At 35.5% G+C, this 27,973-nt stretch overlaps 1 protein-coding gene and 1 pseudogene across 1 annotated transcript in view; both read left to right on the top strand.

Annotated features, from left to right (window-relative positions):
* The window catches only part of LOC134212102 (uncharacterized), a 443,781-nt gene that overhangs the window by 133,075 nt on the left and 282,733 nt on the right, over positions 1 to 27,973 (top strand). The gene's annotated exons all lie outside the window — the stretch shown is intronic.
* Positions 1,566 to 27,118, top strand: LOC134209698 (uncharacterized; annotated as a pseudogene).

Raw genomic sequence — 27,973 nt, 5'->3', positions numbered from 1 at the left:
TTAGTTCGTCAGGAAACCTTGAACAGCTGGCAACAGAAATGGACAAATGGGGAGTTGGGTAGATGGCTGTATTCAATTCGCCCGCAGGTGTCGAAGCGTCCATGGTTCAAAAAATTGAATATGGGACGAGACTTCATTCGAACCATGTGTCGTCTAATGTCCAATCACTACACTTTAAACGCACATCTTTTCAGAGTGGGGCTCTCAGAAGGCAATCTTTGTGTTTGCGGCGCAGATTATCAGGACATTGACCATGTCGTGTGGGCGTGCGATGAGCATCGTGGCCCCAGATCTACGCTAAATGAACATCTCCGGGTCCGAGGAAAACAACGAAAACCTATTAGGGAAGTGTTGGCGGGTCTTGACCTCGAATACATGTCCCTTGTCCACCAATTCTTGAAAGTAGCAGATGTTAGGATGTAACCATTGTCCCCTTGTCGTACCCCATCACGAATGTCTTCTTCTTGTTGCTCATCAATGTCTGTCGTTATTCCCTCTCATATTTCTTCCTCTTGTTGTCTTCCAAGAAAATATTTGTTTGTTCCGTTACAGATGAAACATCGTTAAGCATCTATACCATATAACCATTAGTATCGTAATTAGTAAATACCTTAAATCCCTTTCCTTTCCCTTTGTATTATTGTATTCCTTAACCTCGACCAAACCGCGAGTTTTTCGGTTCCCCAAAACTAACATTATTTATAAGAATCAAGATTAAAATTGTATTAGAAACATGATTTTGGCTCCGTAGCGCTTTACGGCAAATGAGCCTTTCAAATAAACAAGATTAAAAAAAAAAAAAAAAAATTAACGAAACTTCAGAAGAAATCATCGAAACGCTCATCAAGCAATTCAAAATTTTTGGCCTACCGAAACAATTAACTTGCGATCCAGCCACTTATTTCCGCAGTCAAAATTTTAAGGAATTTCTAGAAACCCATGGTGTTGCCGTTCACTACGCTAGTAGTAGCAACAGTAATGGCACCATCGAGAGGTTCCATAATACACTTTTAGAAATGTATATGGCCAACCGCAGGAAATTCGAACAACTTTCACTTTACCAAGGACTGTCCATGACGACTGCCCTTTACAACGACACAAAACATGCCACGACGAATTTAGCACCGAGAGAAATAGTATTTGGAAACTCGACGTCATTAGACTTACAGGACATTAACCTATCAAAACAACCTACTATTATGACAGCAAGAGACACTATTGTATTTGAGGCTAACAAACATAATTCCAAAATTAAGATACATGACAAATAATATGAGGATATTGGAGACGATACGGTTTTAGTTAAGACGAAGGGAAAAGCCTCTCCTTTTAGCAACCGGTATAGACTAGTAGATATCAAAGAACAAAACGAAAACCAATTACGGACGCAACAGGAATCAAAATTCATAAACAAATACAAAGAAGTAACAAACTGATTAAAACTGGCTTTCCGACTTCCTTACAGATTATGGCTTGGTATACTGACGCAGACGACTCTAACGGATTTAAGACTACACGATGTAAAACAGAATCATAATGATTCCCTTAGGAGAAGCTAGGATCAGTAACAGCTTTTTCAGAATAATGCATCCGATAAACCTTACAACCATTGAATCGACAATAGATGTGTACAATAATGTAGCCCAAACCGGAAAGCTTAATCAGACCTTTTTTGAGTTATCTATCAGGAGAAAAATAGGCAGAATTAATCTGTTGTTTAATAGAATTAGGCCACAGCGAATCAAACGATGGGAATCATTAGGTAGAGCGTGGAAATACATTTCAGGAAGTCCAGACGCCGACGATCTTAAGGTCATAAACTCTTCTCTAAACTCCTTGGTAGATGAAAATAATAAACAAATTCAGATAAATCACTTGTTTGAGAAACGTATGAGAAACTTGACAAAAACTTTCAATTCACTGTTAGATAACGAGCAGAGTTTGGAAAAAGTAACATTCGATAGTTTAGACTCTTTGAATTTCATATTTGAGATTGATGAATTATTATACTATTTAGAGATAATTGAAGAATCTATAACACTAGCCGGACGAAGAATCCCAAGCAGCCGCATCATCCACCCTGAAGAACTTTCGGTTATTCGCCATACCCTCAACGATAACAGTTTTCGATTAAACTCGGTCGACGATATGTTGAACATTGCTAGCGCGTACGCAGTATATAACAACGAGATGTTCATGTATATACTCAAAATACCAAAAATCAAGGATGTGCAATACAAAATTGGTTTGATTGAACCCGTAATTGCCAATAATTTACGAATTCATCTAACGGAACAATTTTATATTGAAGGACAGAACGCATTTATGTCAAAAAAACCCGTGTCCAAAGATGAAAGATCTCTCTATATGTTCCTCCAGCAAATTGGAACCGCCTACGGAGTGCATTCAACAATTAGTTTCAGGACAACACACAGCCAAATGTCCTATGCAGGCTTGTGAAATGTCATCTGCATGTCATTTGACAAATTTGTTCATAACTTTCTTCAGAAGCCAAATTTACTTCAAAATTTTAGATGTACGCATAACGCTTGAGTAGTGCTATATATTTGTCCAAGGGTACATTGCTCTAAATATAACATCTGAGGCTAGAGAATGAAATCTCTCCAAAATGTCACGTGTCATTTGACATAATGTCATTTGAATGACATTTTGCCTCCCACGCCCCAGATTACATATTTACAGCAATGTCTTGTTGGACAAAGTTGTAGCCACATTTAAGCACTATAATTTCGTCATACTTGATAGTTGATAGCTAACTACTGTAAAAAGTTTTGGGAAAATTATACAAATGAATGTAAATGACATTTTACAACACTGGTCCTATGGAACGAATTTACGAAGCTAAAACTATTCATCACAGTAAAATCACAGAAGGCAACATCATGGTTACAGGATCCAACATTACCCTTTCATCAAATTGTTCATCCGAATGATTACTCAACGGATCATTCCTCATACAATACTCCAATTGTACTGTGAAGCTGGACGACGAGGAGTATGCTAACTCCGACATGGAAATTCAACCATTCATCCCTACCACATGAATTAAGGTCAGTCCAACTATACTGATAAACAATATCCCGTTACAACATCTGCAAGAGATGCATTTAGAACACAGAAACCAGATAAATCATCTCAACTTAACTACAAACAATCTACATTGGAAACTACATATGTTTGGATGGTTAACTTCATTATCAACAACAGTTATAATCTTATGTATCCTGGGCCTGATCATAGCCATCATCTTTAAAATATTTAGTTGGAGAAAACATCTCGCACTTAACACAAAAGAAGATCTTCTTCTTCTTATTGGCATTACATCCCCATTCTGGGACAGAGCCGCCTCGCAGCTTAGTGTTCATTAAGCACTTCCACAGTTATTAACTGCGAGGTTTCTAAGCCAGGTTACCATTTTTGCATTCGTATATCATGAGGCTAGCACGATGATACTTTTATGCCCAGGGAGGTCGAGACAATTTCCAATCCGAAAACTGTTTAGACCGGCACCGGGAATCGAACCCAGCCACCCTCAGCATGGTCTTGCTTTGTAGCCGCGCGTCTTACCGCACGGCTAAGGAGGGCCACACAAAAAAGAAGATATTCATACCAATTTCAGCCTAGCAACTGATGGATGTCCCGAGTCAAGAGATATACCACTTATCCCACAGCAATAGAAGAAAGCCGAGGACGGCTTTCAAACTAAAAGGGGAGCCGTTATGGAAACATCGGAACATCGTGCCACTCAGGTGCACCAATTGCAGTCAGACAACGTGGACTGGGTCGTCCAGTTTGGGTCAACTGCTAGATCAGCAGTTTATCCATTATAAATAACCCGCGAACGCGTGGCGCGTTCTCTTTCCTTTGGCAGCTTTGGACAATCACCGGTGGTGCTGTATTGTGTTAGTATTATTAATAAAAGTGTTTTAGAGTTACTAAGTCTTTTTTAAAAAGTAAATCCGTATCACGATTCCCATAAGTCAGTGTCATTTTTGCAAGAACCAATTGACATTTCCCGCCAAAAAATGTATCTCGTTTTATTGTCTCAGTCAATTCTTTGACTTATTTAAGTTCAACTTTTTCACAGAACTCGTACTTTTGGAAGCCTGTAACTATTTTTAGAGACGAAAATAAAAATCGGAAAAGTGACGTACGTTTGAACCGGCCGCACGTTTGAAGAATTGGAGCTGGCCTTATTTTAATTTAAAATCGGTCGAATGTTAGGTCAAGCTTGGAAACCAGCACTATTCGTCAAAAAGTATGGGTTCTTTGGGAAAGTTGTCCTCAAAAAATTGAAGAATCGATTGAGCGGATAAAAATTGTTGACGGGAAAGGTCAATTGCACAGTGCACCTACACCTGCTAAGTAGAATATTAAAGGATGTAAAAAAAAATGTTATGGCTATTTTTGACTATGTTCGTATATTAGCAGGGCTGTATTTTGCAACGGGTTTTAAAATTTAAAACGACGCACAGTGGCAGGCCCTCATAAAAATCCCGGACAAATCCTGAGATTGCATTCAAAATTTCTCCACAGAGTAATTTTAGAACGCCGAATTTATTTTGAGGTTAAAATGGTTATCCGCCATGTTTTATGTTATTCGAGGGCTTCCGCAAGTCCAGGCTTTAGGATCTGGAACAATGGCAGCGTCCTCATTCTAACATTGCACCAGCCGATTTCCCGCTTTGGCGCAGCTATGCGCAATTCACCACACCAACAACCGGAAAGTAGACAAAAAATAGATTTTGATACATACTATCAGAGCTTTCCGAATCTTTTCCGAAAAAAGTTTGGCTAAATTTCATTTTCCCATACATATTTGTTTGGGAGACACTTTACGGCATCAAATTCAACAAAACTCCAAAAATAATTCAAAGTCGTACTTCCTATACTATTGGCAAACTTCTTTAGCACTAGAGCATGCGCGCTGTTGTATTTTGTACAACACTAACGAAAAACACATCGCTCACATTTCACAACATGAACGAGTTTGCATGAGCGTTTCAGGATCATGCTTTGCTGAGCGGTTTAGCAGCAATTGAGAAATTGAATATCTCTAGAATGTTCTTGTTAGCAGTTCTTAAGCTAACAAGAACATTTTAGAGATATTCAATTTCTTTTCCTACCGTTGAGCGTCAGTATAATCCTTAAGCCTTGTGCTGAACAAATGTGAATACCGGGATATTCGAAAACATTTATTTAAACATAAATACTGCTCGAAGAGTTTTCAGTTTTTTACATTCAAATAATTATCAAGTTCGTCCAGAAGAAATAATGCCAGGTTTGAAAACCATTTGAAACTTTATGTATCACAAATAAACTCTTCCAGTTTCGTGGATATACCTAAAAACAGTCTCAGTGGGTCCGATTTGCTGGATGTTAATGCATCATCCGCCCTTCTATACTTAATTCCATGCACCAAAAGCAAAGATCTAACAGCTAAATATGGCAATCTCATCTTATCACTTGCTCCGCATACTGTCAGTCTGACAATTCACTTTACGTTTTCGTATGGCAGAGATCACCAAAACTACGCATTATTTTTCACCACCTATTTGTAAGGACGTGGCCGTGGCTGTTGCGGATTAAATAATTGTATATTTATCATTATATACAATGATATTGGCAACGCGAAAATGGTAAATCAATCAAGTCAATCGAACTTATGACTTTGACTTATTGACTTCATATATAACATCACAACATGCCTTTATTTGCCCCAATGTACCATAATAAATATAGAATTAATGTAAAATATGACTTACAATATTCAACATCTTTTTCAAACCCCAAAACACAGAAAAAATAGAGCGAAAAAAAGTCCATATAATCGAGGTAAAAAGTCCATATAATCGAGGGTCCATATAATCGAGGTATACCTGTAATTAGACGTTTACCAAGGCGCTTACCAATATATTTCTTGCCCAACTAACATACTATGCCTTTCCAGTGCGCTCATGGAGATGCAGATGATTACTCGGTCTCTTGTAGCAATGAGTGTCGAACTAATTTTCCTCCCCTTATTCTAATTGACTGTGGGGACATAGCCGGCATCGTTATTGGTCTTGAATTAAAGAAACTCCGAAGCATGTACAGTGAGAATAGCTTTCTTGTCCCAAGAAAACTATTCAGTTGGTGAGCTGTGCATTATTTGCTGTTTCTCGGCCAATCATGACTAGCAACTACGATGGGTACAGTCAATCAATCTAAGCTAAGCTATAGGTATTTAGTTTCTCGACCAAATGATTCAAATATGTGTCATGGTCCATGCATGATGGAGGTATATAAGCATATGGAGACGCTTGGTGCTTTTGTTTGTTGGTACATCTACTTCTGTGACTAAAGTTGTGCAAATTCCATCACATCATTTAGTTAAATAGCTGTTAAGTATGCTAGCATTGTATGGCCACTATCAAAACCTGGACCTACATGCTGGGAAGTATGTGTCTTTGGTATTCAATTTGAATACCGCGTTCGGGAAATCATGAGAATCATTAGTTCAAACAGATGGATCTCGAGTTTGTTATGTCAACTGAAATTTTCTACTTTTTACATCCCTAGAAACGTAACGAACCACCAAATTTGATGAAACTAGATGAGATGGATAAGACAACCGTAAAAAATATAAGAATCGTCCAGCAGACGCCCGAGAACCAGCTCTTCCGTATGACAGTTTGCATTGTTTGCTCGTTTCGAGTCGAGATGCGCAATGTCACCCCAGGTTTTTTAACTTGTAACTCCAATGATTTCTTGATCGCTATATTTGACATGTTAATCTACACAGACTTTCCAAAATTAAATTTGGTTCAGCATCTCCTTATAAAAATTGTTTTCGAGAATCTTCTTCACTGTGTTATTGTTCTATGTTTAATACGAGATCTATCCGCCGTAATTCATTATTCGCGGTATAAACAATGTTTTTCTAGATATCGATGGATTACATAGGCTTCTCTTATGGTATTGTCCCTGTACCGTATTCCATTTATACTCAACGATAGACAGTAGTGTTTAAGACACTAAATATTTATTCATCCTTCACGAGCATTCTTCAGGTTTCATTACCTTTATAAGTGTTCTTAACCTTTTGTCTGTGCTCTGGGGTCAATATGACCCCAGGCCACTTTGAGTGGCTGCCATTTTTTTAGTTTTCAACCGATTCTCCTAATTTTTGGTAGTTTGGTAAAACTCGCCGAGATCTAACTCCTATGTGCAAATTCACTTCAAAAATCTTGAAAATATGCGCTACAGAGTACTTTTTTCAAAAAACTTACGTTGTCTGTGCTCTGGGGTCAAATTGACCCCAAATTGAAATTGCTATAACTTTTTTAATGCTTGGCCAATTTTGGATTTTTGGAGCTGTTTCGAAAGATAATTTAATCATCTTTCAGGTCGTTACTAAAGATTGACTATAGGTGGGCGGGTACATTGCGGGGAGGGGTTTTCGTAAAAAGGGTACAAAAACAGTGATTTTTCATGCTTATTTTACTTATATCTGAAAATCCTACCCATTTTGAACTGCACTTTTTCAAAAAGGTTATGCAGGAAGGCGTGTGCTTTGATATGAGGCATTGATTAGTTTAGAGCTTGGTCGCTAGGTGGCGGTATATTTGAATTCATTAATTTAGACTACTCAAGTAATTCCGATATATGGAATTTTCCTCATTGTAAATATTCTTATCGCACAAATTTGAAATTTGTAAAGATGAAGTTCGTCTGGTGGGAATGGACTGTCATGTGACGGAATAAATAATTAGGAAATTTTCAAATAGGCGGCGCTAGCGTACTTGCAATATTCTTGCATATATCAAATATTGCTTTAGATTGAGATCCTTCATACCTACACTCAAGTTGTATTCGGCAACATTGTTCAGGATGTCTAGCACTACAAAGCGGTGCTAAATATAATAAGTACGTCTTCCAATTTTTGAATTTGTGCGATAAGAATATTTACACTGAGGAGAATTCTATATATCGCGGAATATCTTAAGCAGTCCAAAATAATGAATTCAAATATACCACCACCTGGCGGCCGAGTTCTAAACTTATCAACGCCTCATGCCAGAGCACATGTCTTCCTGCATAACCTTTTTTAAAAAGGTGCAGTTCAAAATGGGTAGGATTTTCGGATATAAGTAAAATAATCATGAAAAATCACTGGTTTTATACCTATGTTCACTAAAACCCCTCCCCGCGATGTAGCCACCCACCAATAGTCAATCTTTGATAACGACCTGAAAGATGATTAAATTATCTTTCGAAACAGCCCCATAAATCCAAAATTGGCCAAACATTAAAAAAGTTATAGCAATTTCAATTTGGGGTCAATTTGACCCCAGAGCACAGACAACGTAAGTTTTTTTGAGCACAAACAGAAGGTTAAAGATGAATGATGACGAACTTTATCCAATCGAAATATTTTGCGGAAACCAAATCAAATACGTTTCGCTACGCTACCATGATGCGTCTGTAAATTTCTCCGCTAATATCGTTTTTGAAGGTAGATATTTTGGTGTCAAAACCGATCTGCACGGAATGTACGACCTTTTAAGGTATTAGTCAGTAATGATGATACCATGTTATGTCACAGCCGCTCTCAAATTATCTTTATCATTCCTGTGTGGCTGATAAAATTAAGGTACGTAAAGTAATTGAATTTGCAACCAGTATAGGCGTAATTTATGCTACACAATATGTACCTTCCCTGCTCTCAGATCTCAGTGCTTTTAGCTTGCTTAAAAAACTCCTTCAGCTCCTTCGGCATCTGCGACGGCATTTGCGTGTGAGTTTTCTCAACCGGTGTGTACCTATCTCAAGTTCTCCCCATTAGGAAACACCATGTGCGCCTTACATTTTAATGGGAAATTAATTGAATTCGAGTGAATAAGAAAGGGGGACTGTAACTGAGTCACCGTGTTCTTGCGAAAATGCTGTCGTCGGTGCTTGCGGAACGGATAAGTAAATTTATGTTTTGAATTTAATGGAAACCCATTGAAGTTGCTGTAAATTTAGGTAATTTCCCAAGAATTTATAATCTCGTGCATTAGAAAAAGAAATACGTCAGAAATACCAATGTATAAGAGACATTCTGATTTCGTTAAAAGAGCATATAACTTTTGGTCTGTCCAATTTACTGTCACGGACCAACCGGTGCGTCCTATACAAGCTTATCTCGGAGGTTGTATAATTCGTTGAAAGCCAAGTTTGCTGAGGTGCTTTACAACGTACCTAAATTTGTTGCAATTGATGTGATGATCACGAGTGCTGCTGACAAGAGCAGCAACATCAGACAAACAGAGTGTTTCGAAGTCAGCACCTTCACATTCGGAAATGTGAGATGCGATAAGGCAAAGTTTTACGGCCGTTGTGGTATGTGACACAGGGCTCGATGAAAGTAGGATAACATCGCTTAGGTTGAGATGCTTTCCCGAGCTGTTATGCTATTTCCCAACATCAAAAATAGTGAAACTGAAGTGGAAAAACGTACAGTTTATGCGGTGATCAAATGTTATTTCTACCGTAAAGCATTAATTTACGATGCTTATGCGGTTCCATAAAAGGAGAAATGAGCTAAAAGGTATATTTCGAATGGCTTTAAGTCATGTTTTACACTTCTCCTAACAATCCAGATCAAGTAGGAATGAAATTCAGTTTAAAAGACATAAAATGTGTCTTTCGGAGCATATTCAAAACCTGCAGATTTATGGTTGTTTATGTTGGCTATAAAATAAATATTCTGCAACGTCTGCCAAGTGAATTAACTGTTAAGTCGTAAAGCGTGCATTCAAATTTTGGAACGAAATTTAATTTTTACGTTTAAGACATTCATTGAACAATAGCATCATAATTGCAACGTGCGTCAAGCTTTTGTGATATCTGTGCGGATTGAAGCCTATTCAGATAACGCCATTTATGATAAATCCTCATACATTCAATTTCCTTTCTCCACTTTAACATTATATTCATTATGATAAATGGTGTAATCTGAATAGGCTATTAGACTACATAATTCTAAAAAACACAAAAAGAGGCAAAATAACGACAATTAAGTACACTATCAATATCATCAAGATAATGTTGAAAAATGAAAAAAAAATATAATTGAATATTTAGAGTCTCAATCATGAGAATTAAATTTTGCATTCTGAAAAAAAAAGATTCACTGAAACCCACATAGAAGAAAACATTTTATGCAAAACAAAAACTCGTAGAAACCGTGTGCTTTCATCTTTATAACTATTCATATTTTTCCATCACTTCCCATCAACACCATCAATGTCATGCCCTACGGTGGCGAGAACCTGTTCCATTACATCACAGCTGCTAAGCCCGCATGATTTTCCCTACACCACACCGGTTCCTCCTGGTCTTGCATCCGTTCCCCTGAAGCATCCGAGCCTTCGCCGTTCTCCAAAGAGATGGAAAATCTGTCAACTTTGTTAAAACAAGCACCACCATCGCCACAAAATGGAAATGACCATGAATGAAAGCGCTGACAAGTCAACCTACTGCCGCCGCCCGGGTCCTTTAACTTTTGCTTCCTTCTTTACACATGGCGGCCTCGGTCACTTAACACCGCCCACACCTGCAGCGGGCTCGACCGGAGGAAGCTGCTGACATCTACGATTACACGCAAACGACAACGGAATGAGCGGCTGGGGGAGGGGTGCAGAAGATTGAGAGAAGATAATTGATCTTTCTTTAGGATGTTTACAGTTCCCAAGTGGTGCTGTTTGCTTCAAAGCTGAAATTTGCAAAGGCTTCTCGGGATGGAAGGAAACTTTCTGACGGATTTGATGCGAGCGACGGAATGAGATTGAAATCAAAAGAGGTGACTTTTAATCAGATGTAAAAAAAGCTAGTGGATTCCGGATGAAGTTATGATTGTTCTTTCAAAAACCTGTCGGGAATTAACAAAAGTGGCATTATTTATTTAGCTTTCATTCCTGTTATATTCTTCGATAATTAAGACTGTTTTTTTCTTTCATTTACAGGTAATATCAACAGCAAGCTAGATTTACTTTTTACAAAAGACAACGAAACGATTAAGATAAGTTAAGATTCTCAATGGCATGGGCACAGCTGGTGAGGAGTACTAATGTAAAGCCTTCTACGCAAAGCAGATTTGACAGCTTACCCACATATTTTCTGGCATGGTGTTTGGGGCTTAAAGGATATAGAACACTGCATGCAAAGGCTACCAAGGGTTTTCAGGCCTTTTCCGCTCATTTGTCTTGTTGTTAGCATCACTCAATATGCAAAAAATAAAACTTATTTCTAGTAATGGTGTGATTTAGTCAATACATGTATAATTTTCATATTCATTGTACTAATTAGTAATTATAGATAATTGCGTGGTGTACACTAAAGATTTTTAATTCGATGGCCTTAAATCGGGTCTTCCACGAAAGGCTGAACACTTATAAGACTGAAAAAGTAAAAATCTTACATAAGGCTGAAATAACAAAAGGCTGAAACTCTAAAGGCTGAAAAATCGTGAGAAACAAATTTTAATGGAAGAATTCACATTTGACGTTAATAGGGGCACAAACTAAAATGATCCGCAACCTTCTTGTGACTACTTGTTGTCTTCCAACTTTTATACGGAAATCCTATTTTTAGAAAGGAACAATACATTATTGTCTTTGGTTGTTGATAGTTGATAAGAAAATTATGTTGAGCTTTTTAGCGGAATGTTTTCACCTGTCATAAGACGAGTTTAAACAATCCCATTGAATTCCACCACTTAATTGTATTTTGACAGTATTTCGACCTGTCTTCAGTGTCTCGTACTTGACTCGACTTAAGTCGAGTCAAGTACGAGACACTGAAGACGGCCTTACTGTTGAGGTCGAAATACGTATTTGTCAAGATACAATTAAGTGGTGGAATTCAATGGGATTGTTTAAACTCGTCTTATGACAGGTGTTGATTGTTGCCAAGATAACTTTCTTATTTTTTTTTCTTTATTCTTTTCTCTACTTCCTTCTTTCTTCCTACTTCCTTCTCCTTTTTTTCTTTTTCTTTCTTTTTATTCCTTTTTTTCTTACTTTTTCCTTCTTTCTTCTTCAACCCTTTCTAGTTCCTTCTTCCTGTTTTTTCTTCCTTCTTCGTTCTACCTTCTTTCTTCTTAGTTCTTCCTTCTTAGTTGCTCCTTCCTTGTTCCTATTTCCTTCTTCTGCCTTCCTTGTTCCTTCTTTCTTCTTCCTACTTCTTTTTTCTGGTTTCTTCTTCCTTCATTTTTCTTTGTTCTTCATTCATTTATTTAGTCTTCATTTTAACAGATAACACTGAATCAACAATTTGACGTCACAATACACGGTTCGAGGCCGCATCTCTCAATCCTCGAAGTTGGGAGATTTGCAGTTCCACGAACCGAGTTTCCAATCGCTCTTCGCCAATGGTTCCGGTCCGTACTTTCTTGTTGATTGTTCGTTGCGTGTGTTTTTTTAAAGCTGGCTTGCAGGGCCTGACATCAAACCCCCTAATTTTCAGTGGACCATGGTGCACAGTTTCACTTAGAGTCCCTCGCTGGCACTCGGACGATGATCAGCCGCCCCTAACATGGAGAACAGACGCTGTTGTGAGCTTTACCTAGTATTTGCCGTGCCTTTTTTGTTCGTCTTCTCCCTTGTTCATCTTTTCCTTTTGCTTTCTTATTTTTTCCTTCTCCCTTTTTTTGTTTTTTCTTCTTCTTTCTTCCTTCTTTCACTTCCTTGTTATTTCCTCCTATCTGTCTTCTTTCCTCTATCTTCTTCCTTTTTCCTTATTCTTTTTTCTCTATTCTTTCTTTATTCTACTTTCTTTCTTCTTTCTACCTTTCTTCCTTTTCTTTCTTCCGTCCTTTCTTCTACTTTCTTGTCTTCCTTCGTCCTTGTTTATTTATCTTTCTTTCTTCTTTCGTTCTGTTTTCTTCTTCCTTCATTTTCCTTCCTTTTTCCCTTCATCTTTCTTATACTTTTTCCTTTACTTCTTTCTTCATTCTTCTATCTTTATCCTTCTTCCTTGCTTCTTCTTGCTTTATCATTATTCCTTCTTCCATCTTTATCTTACTTTTTCCTTCTTCCTTCTTTTATGTTCTTTTTTCAATCTTTCATCTTTTTTCCTTCTCCCTTCTTCCATCTTCTTTCTCTCTTCTTTCTCTCTTCTTCCTTCTCAATTTTAATTCTTTATTCTTTATTCTTTATTCTTTATTCTTTATTCTTTATTCTTTATTCTTTATTCTTTATTCTTTATTCTTTATTCTTTATTCTTTATTCTTTATTCTTTATTCTTTATTCTTTATTCTTCTTTATTCTTTATTCTTTATTCTTTATTCTTTATTCTTTATTCTTTATTCTTTATTCTTTATTCTTTATTCTTTATTTTTTTCTCTTTTCTTTTTTCTTTTTACTTTTTTCTTAATTCCTATTTTTTTTCTTTATTTTTTATTCTTTATTAATTATTCATTATTCTTTATTCTTTATTCTTTATTCTTTATTCTTTATTCTTTATTCTTTATTCTTTATTCTTTATTCTTTATTCTTTATTCTTTATTCTTTATTCTTTTATTCTTTATTCTTTTTATTCTTTATTCTTTATTCTTTATTCTTTTATTCTTTTTATTCTTTATTCTTTATTCTTTATTCTTTATTCTTTATTCTTTTATTCTTTATTCTTTATTCTTTATTCTTTATTCTTTATTCTTTATTCTTTTATTCTTTATTCTTTATTCTTTATTCTTTATTCTTTTATTCTTTTATTCTTTATTCTTTATTCTTTTATTCTTTATTCTTTATTCTTTATTCTTTTATTCTTTATTCTTTATTCTTTATTCTTTATTCTTTATTCTTTTATTCTTTATTCTTTATTCTTTATTCTTTATTCTTTTATTCTTTATTCTTTATTCTTTTATTCTTTATTCTTTTATTCTTTATTCTTTATTCTTTATTCTTTATTCTTTATTCTTTTATTCTTTATTCTTTATTCTTTTATTCTTTATTCTTTTATTCTTTATTCTTTATTCTTTATTCTTTATTCTTTATTCTTTATTCTTTCTTATTCTTTATTCTTTATTCTTTATTCTTTATTCTTTATTCTTTTATTCTTTATTCTTTATTCTTTATTCTTTATTCTTTTATTCTTTATTCTTTATTCTTTATTCTTTATCTTTATTCTTTATTCTTTATTCTTTTATTCTTTATTCTTTATTCTTTTATTCTTTATTCTTTATTCTTTGTTATTCTTTTATTCTTTTATTCTTTATTCTTTATTCTTTATTCTTTTATTCTTTTATTCTTTATTCTTTATTCTTTATTCTTTATTCTTTTATTCTTTATTCTTTATTCTTTATTCTTTTATTCTTTTATTCTTTATTCTTTATTCTTTATTCTTTATTCTTTTATTCTTTATTCTTTATTCTTTATTCTTTTTATTCTTTATTCTTTATTCTTTATTCTTTATTCTTTATTCTTTATTCTTTATTCTTTATTCTTTATTCTTTATTCTTTATTCTTTATTCTTTATTCTTTATTCTTTTATTCTTTATTCTTTTATTCTTTATTCTTTATTCTTTATTCTTTATTCTTTATTCTTTATTCTTTATTCTTTATTCTTTATTCTTTATTCTTTTATTCTTTATTCTTTTATTCTTTATTCTTTATTCTTTATTCTTTATTCTTTATTCTTTATTCTTTATTCTTTATTCTTTATTCTTTATTCTTTATTCTTTTATTCTTTATTCTTTATTCTTTATTCTTTATTCTTTATTCTTTATTCTTTATTCTTTTATTCTTTATTCTTTATTCTTTATTCTTTATTCTTTATTCTTTATTCTTTTATTCTTTATTCTTTATTCTTTATTCTTTTATTCTTTATTCTTTATTCTTTATTCTTTATTCTTTTATTCTTTTATTCTTTATTCTTTATTCTTTATTCTTTATTCTTTATTCTTTATTCTTTATTCTTTATTCTTTATTCTTTATTCTTTTATTCTTTATTCTTTATTCTTTTATTCTTTATTCTTTATTCTTTATTCTTTTATTCTTTATTCTTTATTCTTTATTCTTTTATTCTTTATTCTTTATTCTTTATTCTTTTATTCTTTATTCTTTATTCTTTATTCTTTATTCTTTATTCTTTTATTCTTTATTCTTTATTCTTTATTTCTTTATTCTTTATTCTTTATTCTTAATCTTTTATTTTTTTTTCTTTATTCTTTATTCTTTATTCTTTTATTCTTTATTCTTTATTCTTTTATTCTTTATTCTTTATTCTTTATTCTTTATTCTTTATTCTTTATTCTTTATTCTTTATTCTTTATTCTTTATTCTTTATTCTTTATTCTTTTATTCTTTATTCTTTATTCTTTATTCTTTATTCTTTATTCTTTATTCTTTATTCTTTATTCTTTATTCTTTATTCTTTATTCTTTATTCTTTATTCTTTATTCTTTATTCTTTATTCTTTATTCTTTATTCTTTATTCTTTATTCTTTATTCTTTATTCTTTTATTCTTTATTCTTTATTCTTTATTCTTTATTCTTTATTCTTTATTCTTTTATTCTTTATTCTTTATTCTTTATTCTTTATTCTTTTATTCTTTATTCTTTATTCTTTATTCTTTATTCTTTATTCTTTATTCTTTATTCTTTATTCTTTGTTCTTTATTCTTTATCCTTTATTCTTTATTATTTATTCTTTTATTCTTTATTCTTTATTCTTTTATTCTTTATTCTTTATTCTTTATTCTTTATTCTTTATTCTTTTATTCTTTATTCTTTATTCTTTATTCTTTATTCTTTATTCTTTATTCTTTATTCTTATTCTTTATTCTTTATTCTTTATTCTTTATTCTTTATTCTTTATTCTTTATTCTTTATTCTTTATTCTTTATTCTTTATTCTTTATTCTTTATTCTTATTCTTTATTCTTTATTCTTTATTCTTTATTCTTTATTCTTTATTCTTTATTCTTTATTCTTTATTCTTTATTCTTTATTCTTTATTCTTTTATTCTTTATTCTTTTATTCTTTATTCTTTATTCTTTATTCTTTATTCTTTTATTCTTTATTCTTTATTCTTTATTCTTTATTCTTTATTCTTTATTCTTTTATTCTTTATTCTTTATTCTTTATTCTTTTATTCTTTATTCTTTATTCTTTATTCTTTATTCTTTATTCTTTATTCTTTTATTCTTTATTCTTTTATTCTTTATTCTTTATTCTTTATTCTTTATTCTTTTATTCTTTATTCTTTATTCTTTATTCTTTATTCTTATTCTTTATTCTTTATTCTTTTATTCTTTATTCTTTATTCTTTATTCTTTATTCTTTATTCTTTATTCTTTTATTCTTTATTCTTTATTCTTTATTCTTTATTCTTTTATTCTTTATTCTTTATTCTTTATTCTTTATTCTTTATTCTTTATTCTTTATTCTTTATTCTTTATTCTTTATTCTTTATTCTTTATTCTTTTATTCTTTATTCTTTATTCTTTATTCTTTATTCTTTTATTATTTATTCTTTATTTTCTATTCTTTATTCTTTATTTTTTATTCTTTATTCTTTATTCATTATTCTTTATTCTTTATTCTTTATTCTTTATTCTTTATTCTTTATTCTTTATTCTTTATTCTTTATTCTTTATTCTTTATTCTTTATTCTTTATTCTTTATTCTTTATTCTTTATTCTTTATTCTTTATTCTTTATTCTTTATTCTTTATTCTTTATTCTTTATTCTTTATTCTTTATTCTTTATTCTTTATTCTTTATTCTTTATTCTTTATTCTTTATTCTTTATTCTTTATTCTTTATTCTTTATTCTTTATTCTTTATTCTTTATTCAAGTCACAGGATGGTAACAATCAATCTAACAACTGTCAGAGGCACTGAAGATGAATCAACAGGAGAAAAAGCCAAACATACCAGTGACTTTCATGACCATTGCCGTGCCTAAGTCTATCATCCCCTGTGAGAAAAGCCGATGTTATTTTCATAAAACACTTTCCGCACACTTGATCTCTAATTGAAAATTTAATCAGTTTTATTCTGCCCACTGTCTGCCCTCATGAATTGAAATGGAGCATGAAATTCGTCTCGGGAGATGGTTTCGTTGCATACTTCTTTTAAGGTGAGCCATAGAAAGAGCCATACGATCCCCAAACAAAGGGCGAAGGAAAAAACATCCAGAGGTCACTGCGTCTCGAGCACTAAAGAAGAGATAAAACTGTTTAGTGTGGCGTGGCGGCGAGCAATATAAGGAGCCATTGAGAGGCTATTTACGGTCTGAAGTTTAGCTTCGGGCAGGTACAGAGTTTTGTTCCTTTGGACGAGCTTTTCCTTCAGCAAACAAACAGGAAAAGTTTTCCTTCCGTTCTCAGCTTCATGCACGTCCAAGGAGGATAAAAAAATGGTAGAGACAAACTATAGGTCCCGGTCTCTGGCCGGCATTGCCTGGACGAATGATGGAGCTTGTTCCTCATTAATTGCGATAACAGTGGTCGTAAAACAGCAATGAACGGTCCATCCTCAGGCGAACAAATAGAAAGGCAAGGCTTCAGAAGAAACCGAATGGATGGTAGAAGATATTATTCCTTGTTTTTCGATGTATTCGTTCAATTAAACTGACTATTTCTATTAGACGATTAAAACGAGGCAAGGAATACAACCTGAACCAATATGTCTTTATCAATAGTATTGGAAGTTCATTCCCTCTTTCCAACTCCTTCCCGCAAGGTTTCGTAACCATTTATGTATCCGCATATTAAATTTCCGAAAATTTTCTGGTCTGGACTGTGATTTAAACCCAATCCCCTTAGCACCCGCCGAGCCAAGTCCTCTTTCGATGTTTTGAACATTCCATTTTTTCAGATATTCTTTTGTGAAAGAAATTGCACCAAGTTCATCCTTCTTAATACATCGTATTTCTTATTTGCTTCAAACCAAACCAATTAGTAGACCTAACTTATCTCCCCTTATCAGTTCAACACCAACTCCACAGAATTGTTTGCCATATGAATAAGTTTTGGGATGCCTTTTGACTTCGAATTATGACCACGTTCAGTTTCTGCTAGCGTCCGTAGACTCACTCAGTGTTTCAATTAAAACTTTTCTGGCAGGATGGGAGCTCCTCAATCAATGTGCCAATTTGGATGCGTTTAGCTGTTCGGTGCGATAAAGCTCGATAAGTGCGTATTGCTTCGAGAAGTAGACCTCAGAATTATCGAAAAATGATAGCTACCGAGAGTGATAGAGTAAGAATGTTGTCGACAAGGTGAGTATTGCCGGATCCTTGCACATGGGAAATAATTCAATCAATACTGTTCAAATTATGTTATTTTGAATCATGCTCCAATCGAAATCCAATCCAAATCCAATACAAATCCAAATCCAATCCAAATCCAATCCAAATCCAATCCAATCTGTTTTGTATTCCTTTGTATTTGATAGGATAAGCATGGGAGCTATGAGATGCAGGTTCGGAACAGTTAGCTTATATCGAAATCTCAGATAAGTTTCGGAGATATATAAAAACCTTTAGCCTAAAATGATTGCTTCCAATCCCTGTTATGCAGTCGAATTATGGTGTGAGATAAAAAAAATAACAATCATATCACACTTCATGTCTGCTTTCTCGTGTTCACATGCATTTATCCTTCGTTCATCCGTACGTGCAGAGCCGTCTATAACGAGTTGAAATCTGTCGTCAATGCATTGGCATCATCGCTTTCGATCTAGACTGACTTAGCCAGTCGTCGCCATTGCCAGCAATAGGATATAAATCATTAGAAAATATTTCCGCTTTCCATCAAGCCATTGGAAAGCCTTTCCGCCTGCGTCTGCCGCTGCGTGGCCGACATCCCACTAGAAAGCTAGAGCAGCAGATGTCTTTCGGAAAAGTGGCTGGCTACGGGAAAACGAGAATAAAAATGATGCCCGGGCCTGAAGAATTGGCTTCCGATCATTCTCTCAGGCGGGTACGCCCATGTCTGCCGTCGTCGGTTGATCAAAATTGCATTATGCAAATCTGTGGGGATAACTCAGGAGTACGCTTCCTGTACATCTGTGCACTGGATCAAAAACGAATAAAAAGAAGTCGTTTGAATGCTGAGGAATTGATAAAAAGGCAAAGTTGTTCACGTGGAAAGCAGATCGATCCCTGAATCATGTTGAGGGGGTACTTCAGTTGATTTTATGCCTAGAAACGTTTATGGCATACCGCTTTGATTCAAATTCCGAACAGATTCATATTCCGAACACTGGTTTTCGTGAAGCTTTTTTTTATTCAATGATGCATTCGATTTTACCTTTGAACGTGGATACTATATGTTCGCTCCGAAGGAAAACTTTTATAGAAGGCTCGGAGACCCTAAGCTTCATATACTAATCGAGCTGGACGAGTTGATGTTATGATTATGCCTTACGTTCTTTATATGTACATAACGTCGCGCACCCTGATCAATCAGGGTTTTATCTTCTAAGTTATGAAAACCATCACATTTGTCATAGTCGTTCGTAATAATCAGAACGATATATTCAGTTACTTTTTTAAACAAAATCTGACGTTCTTTATTTAGAGCTGAAATGCCGCAAAATTGGAACTTGAGCTGTTGATTATTACACTTGGTGACGTTTATTTGTATAAGATTTTTAACATGATGGGTACTGTATAATGTTTTAGAAATTCCGTTACATCATTTCAATGTGTAAAACTGCCTGAACAAGGTGGATAGAGCTTTCTTTATTCGACTATAGTACAAACATGTTTGTACTGGAATTATTATGTGTCTAAATGATAATTACCAAACATAACATAATTCTATTAATAGAATTCATTACAGAACACCAATCTTCAACTTGAAAAGTTCACCACAAGCAAACTTAAGTTGCTAGTACATTTTTTTGTGTTCGCAACTGTCTACCACTTCGAACAATTATCGTAAACCACTTCTCAGAAAATCTCCAATAATGTCAAATGAAAGCCACCCTCAAATGACCCGGAATAAGAAAGTCAAATCAAAAGAATTTAAAATTTCCAGCGATGGCAATTTCGCGCACTTGACTGAACAAACCAACAAAAGTCTCATTTTCTATTCCATTTCATCCCGTGCCGTTAGCGTTGGAGTGGGCTGGGAGTAAAACGCACATGTTCCTGCGGCTTTCCTCTTGCCTTTTAGCACACGGGTCGAAAGAATTTAAAAAGTAATTTCCCATTTCCAGTCGCGGAGCTTCCCGTCCCTCGACGGGGTAGGAGGTTGATTGAATGGAAAGTAAACTCTACTTCGTCGTCGCCATCGCCGTCATCATTCACCAATAAGCGAGAAGATACGCCAGAGAAAATTACGCAGAAAAAGCACGTCGTTCGATTGGAACAAAGTGAGTAGCCGATCGTTTGGGTGTTTCAGAGGGTGGGTGCGAGTTTGATTGAATGGCGACACAAAGAAAGTTATTTTTCGATAATTTGTTTCCATCAACAGCCGCCCTGATCCGATCGAAATAGATGATTGTAATATGCAGTGGGAGCACCCTTTCTTGCTAACGAGAACGAGCGAAGCCGTTGGTTATGAAGGATCAAAGAAATTCGTCGTAACCCGCCGAAGTAACTTTTACTGGAATTGCTTTTTGGGCCACTGAAGAAACTGTCAAATAAGCCTAACTCGAGCAAGATTGGGTACGTTCAACTAGTCATTAAATATATACACTGGGAAACTGGAGGAACCACTAGAACACCCAAATGAAACGATTTGAATAGACTAAATACTATGGGTCTTCGAGCATTAATCAAAAGTTCTGGTGCAATGCTATAGCCTTTACGTATACTTAGCTCAATTATCCTCGCGGGTTTCGCGAAAGTGCTTGTGCCTACGGGTTCGCCCCTCCATTTTTGACCCTTCATACATGAGTCTGATGATCATAGTCAACATCACAACCTTGATCAAATCGCTTTTCAGTATTAACTATTGCTACCGGCATATGCCTTGCTGCAATAGATAGTAGAAAAACATCATCATCATAATCAGAACAGCGACAAGGGAATATAACAGCAACTTAAAAGTAACCAGTACAAAATACACAACAGCTTTGAACTAAGATCACTCTCTGTAGCTCTGCATCATTTGTTTTGTAATGTTTTCGTTTTTGTCGGCTAAATAATTTTTAGATCAAACAGGCCGTTCACCTAATCTTTACTGGACTATACTGTCAAACATTTTCGGTTGAATGTTTTTCTTAATTATATCATGTTTTCGGCCAATTGACCCGTTCGGCCAAATAACATTTTCAGCCATATAACCTGTTTGGCCAAACGACATTTTCGGGCGTTTTCTTCCGTTTAACTAAATGACATTTTCGGTCCAATGTCCCAATGACCTGTTCGGCCAAACAACATTTTCGGTCAAAAGACTTGTATGGCCTAACGACATTTTCTGCCATATGACTAGTTAAATGACTTGTTTTGCTAAATGCATTATTTGACCAGACGTTTAATTCGACCATATGGAATTCGGCTAGACGTCTGTTTGCCCAGCGTGCGATTGGGCCAAGTGGCATTTCGCAAAATGGCTTTCGGCCATTTGGCCAAGGCTACCCTTCCCCGAATGTGAAAAACTTTTCTCGAAAAGCAATATTTTAGGGCAATCACTGTCGACTTTCGAAGCTCAGCCAAAGAAAAGCATTTCTGTTAAACAGAGGGTACTCAAAAGTAGTGAAAGTTATTCTGATTACACATTTTTCCGATGTAAACGCAACGATTTAACCAGCCATCATTCACAAAAATTCACTGAAAAGTTGATCTGTATTGTTAGTCAACAAGGTTAAACTGGAAAAAAATCACAGGCCCATTAAGTCTAAGTCTCGTTCGCAGATTGATTCCTCTGAGTCTGATTTAATTCTATCGATTTGTAAATACAATCTGACTGGCATGTTACGTTCCTTCCAGCGTTGAATTCCCTTAGGAATTCATTCTGAGTTAGAAAATTTCAGTAGGTGGATTAAACAATCAAGAAATTGGCGCACTAACGCGGCGACATCACGACACGTGGTGCACCAATCAGGTGTTGGGAAGTAGGAATGCGCACAGTAAGCACAATAAGACCTTAAAACAGTTTACCTGAGTCGCTCAGACTTTCTTTTATTATTGTAACGTAAGTAAATGAAGTGCTGTGTAAACGCGAGTAAGGAAACCAGAAACTAGACGAGAAATCCCTAAATCTGAATTTTCCCAGAAATTGATTCTGAATTACCCCAGAAGTTTATTCTAAGTTCCCCAGGAATTCATTCTGAATTCCCCTAAAATTCATTCTGAATTCCTCCAGGAATTGACTCTGAATTTCTCCAGTAATTCGCTCTCGATTCCTCCAGGAATTCACTCTGGCCTCCTTCAGGAATTCACTCTGAGCTCCTCCAGGAATTCACTCTGAGCTCCTCCAGGAATTCACTCTGAGCTCCTCCAGGAATTAGCTCTGAATCCCTCCAGGACTTCACTCTGAATTCTTCCAGGAATTCACTCTGACTTCCCCCAGGAGTTCATTCTGAATTCTTCCAGAAATTCATTCTGAATTACCCCAGGAGTTCATTCTGGATTCCCTCAGAAATTCATTCCAAGTTCCCACAGGAATTCATTCTGAATTGCCCCAGAAATTCATTCTGAATTCCCCCAGGAATTCATTCTGAATTCCCCCAGGAATTCATTCTGAATTCCCCCAGGAATTCATTCTGAATTCCCCCAGGAATTCATTCTGAACTCCCCCAGGAATTCATTCTGAATTCCCCCAGGAATTCATTCTGAATTCCCCCAGGAATTCATTCTGAATTCCCCCAGGAATTCATTCTGACTTCCCCGGGAATTCATTCTGAATTCCACCAAGAATTCATTCTGAATTCCCTCATGAATTCATTCTGAATTTCAGGAATTCATTCCGAATTCCCCCGGAATTCATTCCGAATTCCTCCGGAATTCATTCCGAATTCCCCCGGAATTCATTCCGAATTTCCACGGAAATTATTCTGAATACCTTCCGGAATTCATTCTGAATTCCTCAAGAAATTCATTTTGAATTCCTCAAGAAATTTATTCTGAATTCCCCCAGGAATTCATTCTGAATTCCTCCAGGAATTCATTCCGAATTTCTCCAGGAATTCATTCCGAATTCCTCCAGGAATTCATTCGGAATTCATTCTGAATTCCCCCAGGAATTCATTCTGAATTCCCCCAGGAATTCATTCTGAATTCCCCCAGGAATTCATTCTGAATTCCCCCAGGAATTCATTCTGAATTCCTCCAGGAAATCATTCTGAATTCCTCCAGGAATTCATTCTGAATTCCTCCAGGAATTCACTCTGAATCCCTCCAGGACTTCACTCTGAATTCTTCCAGGAATTCACTCTGACTTCCCCCAGGAATTCATTCTGAATTCCCCCAGGAATTCATTCTGAATTCCCCAGGAATTCATTCTGAATTCCCCCAGGAATTCATTCTAAATTCCCCAGGAATTCATTCTGTATTCCCCCTGGAATTCATTCTGAATTCCCAGAATTCATTCTGAATTCCCCAGAATTCATTCTGAATTCCCCAGGAATTCATTCTGAATTTCAGGAATTCATTCTGAAATCCATCCGGAATTCATTCTTAATTCCCCCAGGAATTCATTCTGAATTCCTCCAGGAATTCATTCTAATTCCCCAGGAATTCATTCTGAATTCCCCAGGAATTCATTCTGATTTCTAGAATTATTCTGATTTCCAGAGAATTCATTCTGAATTCCCCAGGAATTCATTCTGAATTCCCAGGAATTCATTCTGAATTCTCCATGGAATTCATTCTGACTCCAGGAATTCAAACTGAATTCCCCCCGGAATTCATTCTGAATTCCCTCAGGAGTTCATTCTGAATTCCCTCAGGAAATTCGTTCTGAATTCCTCCCAGGAATTCGTTCTGAATTCCCCCAGGAGTTCATTCTGAATTTCCGCAGGAATTCATTTTGAACTCCCCCACGAATTCATTCTGAATTCCGCTAGAAATTCATTCTAAATTCCCCCAGAAATTCATTCTGAACTCCCCCAGGAATTAATTCTGAACTTCCCCAGGAATTCATTCTGAATTCCACCAGGAATTCATCCCGAATTCCTCCAGGAATTCATTCAGAATTCCACCAGGAATTCATTCTGAATTCCTCCAGGAAATCCTTCTGAATTCCCCCAGGAATTCATATTGAATTCCTCCAGTAATTCAATCTGAATTCCTCCAGGAATTCATTCTGAATTCTCCCAGGAATTCATTCTGAATTCCTCCAGGAATTCATTCTGAATTCCCCCAGGAATTCATTCTGAATTCCCCCAGGAATTCATTCTGAATTTCCCCAGGAATTCATTCTGAATTCCCCCAGGAATTCATTTTAAATTCCCCCAGGAGTTCATTCTGAATTCCTCCAGGAGTTCATTCTGGATTCCTCCAGGAGTTCATTCTGAATTCCTCCAGGAGTTCATTCTGAATTCCTACAGAAGTTCATTCTGAATTCCTCCAGGACTTCATTCTGAATTCCTCCAGGGGTTCATTCTGAATTTCTCCAGGAGTTCATTCTGAATTCCTCCAGGAGTTCATTCTGATATCCTCCAGGAACTCATTCTGAATTCATCCGAAAATTCATTCTGAATTTCTCTAAAAATTCACTCTGAATTACTCCAGGAGTTCATTCTGAATTCCTCCAGGAATTCATTCTGAATTCCTTCCAGGAATTCAATCAGAATTCCTTCTGAATTCATTCTGAATTCCTCCAAGAATCAATTCTGGATTCATTCTGAATTCTTTCTGAATTCCCCCAGGAATTCATTCTGAATTCCCCCAAAATTCATTCTGAACTCCCCCGGAATTTATTCTGAATTCCCCACGGAATTTATTCTGAATTCCCCACGGAATTCATTCTGAATTACCCCCGGAATTCATTCTGAATTACCTCCAGAATTCATTCTGAATTACCCCGAAATTTATTCTCAATTCCCCCCGGAATTCATTTTGAATTCCCCCCGGAATTCATTCTGAATTCCCCCCGGAATTCATTATGAATTCCTCCAGGAATTCATTCTGAATTCCCCCCAAATTTATTCTGAACTCCCCCCGGAATTTATTCTGAATTCCCCACGGAATTCATTCTGAATTCCCCACGGAATTCATTCTGAATTACCCCCAGAATTCATTCTGAATTACCCCCGGAATTCATTCTGAATTACCCCCGGAATTCATTCTGAATTACCCCCGGAATTCATTTTGAATTCTCCCCGGAATTCATTCTGAATTCTTCCCCGGAATTCATTCTGAATTTCCCCCGGATTTCATTCTGAATTCCTCCAGGAATTGATTCTGAATTCCCCCCGGAATTCATTCTGAATTCCCCCAAGAATTCATTCTGAATTCCATCAAGAAAAATTGAAAAAGTGCTGTTTCTCAAGATTGGCCTAACATTTGCCGGATTTTCAACGAGCATCGGGTGAATTTTTGAGGCTGATTCGCACACAGCACTTTTTCGGGCTTTGTTTTTGATTGTTTTTAATGATTAGAGGCTTCAGAAAATATGTGTTCTTTGGGAAAGTTGACCTCAGCCAAAAAATCGACTGAGAAAATAAAACGAGATACAATTTTTGATGGTAAAGGTCAATTAGAATAGTTTAGCCATTAAGGAATCAATCTGTGCGACCTTGTCGATGATGCTGAACTAATTAATAATTAAAATGAATAAATCTTGCGCTTAGGATCATAAGGGCGAAACTGCATTGAACGTTTCCTTTTAATCAATGTAGCAAAATCCGGAAGTTTTCCGTAGTATTGGGATGATAAAGGATGGTTGAATCTTGCACCAGAATCATCAATTACGGTTGTAACTTTTAACGCAGTTGAGTTATAAACAAAATAAAAAAATCGATGAAGAGAAATAGATCGATGCAGTTACGCCCTTATCTAAGAATCATAAGTATTTTTATGAAGTAAAAGGAACGACATAGCCCATGATTTTGTTCCAAATCCCCACGCATGTGGACATTCCCGAGCAGCACAAGTCAGACAAAAATGGTTGCAGCAACTTGATTGTGACTAAATTTGGTCACATATGAGTTGCAGTAATTTATGTGGAACATGTGTGCTGCTAGGGTTTGACATCATTCGAACCGAGAGGGGATGGATGTAGGGAGTTTTGAGGGCCACGATTTATGTTAATGCTTCTTTCATGTTGTAAATTCTGCGATTTGCGATCCATGTCATTCGGCCAAAAAAGGCATTTGGTTAACATATCATTGCATCGGGTCGTTTAGACCCGGCAAATAGGTCGTTTCTCAGAACGAGTTTTATTAATGATGGAACAGATGATTTATATACGACAAGTCGAATACTTTTGTCTACATCTTTCGGACCGGTACTAGCATGATCAATATGCTAATATAGGAGAATTCGAAAACGGCCTGCGTCCAAATGGTACACAAAATATATTTTTCAAAATATGGCGTTACGGTCCAAAATAATTCAATTTTTTTTCCTCGCTTAACTTTTCAAAAGGACCTAAGTAACATTTTTTTCATGAATTAATTTGAGTACTGCAATCAAAAGCTTTCATCTTGTTCTGTTGATTGCGCTATTCAAATTAATTCATGAAAAAAATGTTACTTAGGTCCTTTTGAAAAGTTAAGCGAGAATTGTTGTGTAGCAAGTGTAGTCGAATGAATGGATTAACATCAGATTACATATGGACTTCACCATCTTTTGATTGGCAATTTATCGCTCTTCGCAATTTATCGCAGTAGCTTCGATTCCCAAAAACAAAGGGTACCTACAAGTAGCAATTGGCCATTGTTAAGGTGCAACGCGGCTGTTACGTACGTACGAATCAGGTTTATTGCTCAGAACTGAAGCAAAACTTTCAAGAATACGTGCAGTTCCCATCCGACACAAACACGTTCCGCTAATGCAGTTGATTGGAACTAGAAAGAGTTGATGTATAAATTTCAATTTGTGTTCCAGGCCATAGAATTGTGTTTGGTGCACCGGTAGGTTCTCTGTCGGAGCCGAGTTTGTACCGCGCCAGCACAAACGGTGTGCTGCTGAGCTGTCAGTCCGGTGTACCTCCAGCGACCGACTAACTAAACTACAGCAGCATGACGCAGATTCAAGCCCCACATGCAACCGATTGTGAGTCTAGATCCAACTTGGTTGGATGGATTGGATGCTGCTGTGAAGATGAATAGTATTATCCGCACATTTTGTGGTTCTATTACGTGGTTGGAACAGTTGGTGATTCCATAGGGACAGTGAGATCCCAACTCACGAACCTGTAGTTTCAAACTAGAGTTTGATTTTCTAAAAAAATATTAGTCCATTTTATTATCAAATGTACCTTAGGAAATCTGCAATGAGTGTACATTTATTGGATTAAATTTGAAAGCGACGTTATTGAAAGATCGATTAGAGGGGAATAGCATAGGATTTTTGTTTTAATTCACACAAAAAACTTCTAACCGAATTCAGCGCTTAAGGATTTGTACATGGAGATTTGAGTGTAGAATTATTCATTGCCATATGTCATGTACAAAGTGCGGGTGGAGTGCAGTGTAATCATTTGGTGTACGTGGAATGTACATATTTTGTTTGGCATACAGTTGTCTGTGGTTGATGTGAATTCAGAGAAATTTTGTACGTAGCAAAGGAACGGATAGAGGTACGATTCGCTGTTGAATCGTTGTCGTCATAGTCGCGAGAGTGCGTTGGACACCTCAACTGCATGACAACAGACTTCGGATTGTTCCTCTATGAAACGCCAGATGCATGTGAAACCAGGGTGTGGATGTGATACACATTTATGCGCTTGTGAGAAGTAATTTGCTATGTACCTCCTGTGGTGGAATGGATAATCGTTCGGAATATAGCACTGCATTACTTGAATCAAGAATTTGCAACTAATATAGACGTAGTTTTTATTTAAAAACGTAAGTTTTTTC

This window comes from Armigeres subalbatus, chromosome 2 (assembly GCF_024139115.2).
Source record: "Armigeres subalbatus isolate Guangzhou_Male chromosome 2, GZ_Asu_2, whole genome shotgun sequence".
NCBI classification, from domain to species: domain Eukaryota; kingdom Metazoa; phylum Arthropoda; class Insecta; order Diptera; family Culicidae; genus Armigeres; species Armigeres subalbatus.
The sequence above is the reverse complement of the archived record's forward strand: the minus strand, read 5'-3'. Positions and strand labels throughout refer to the sequence as shown.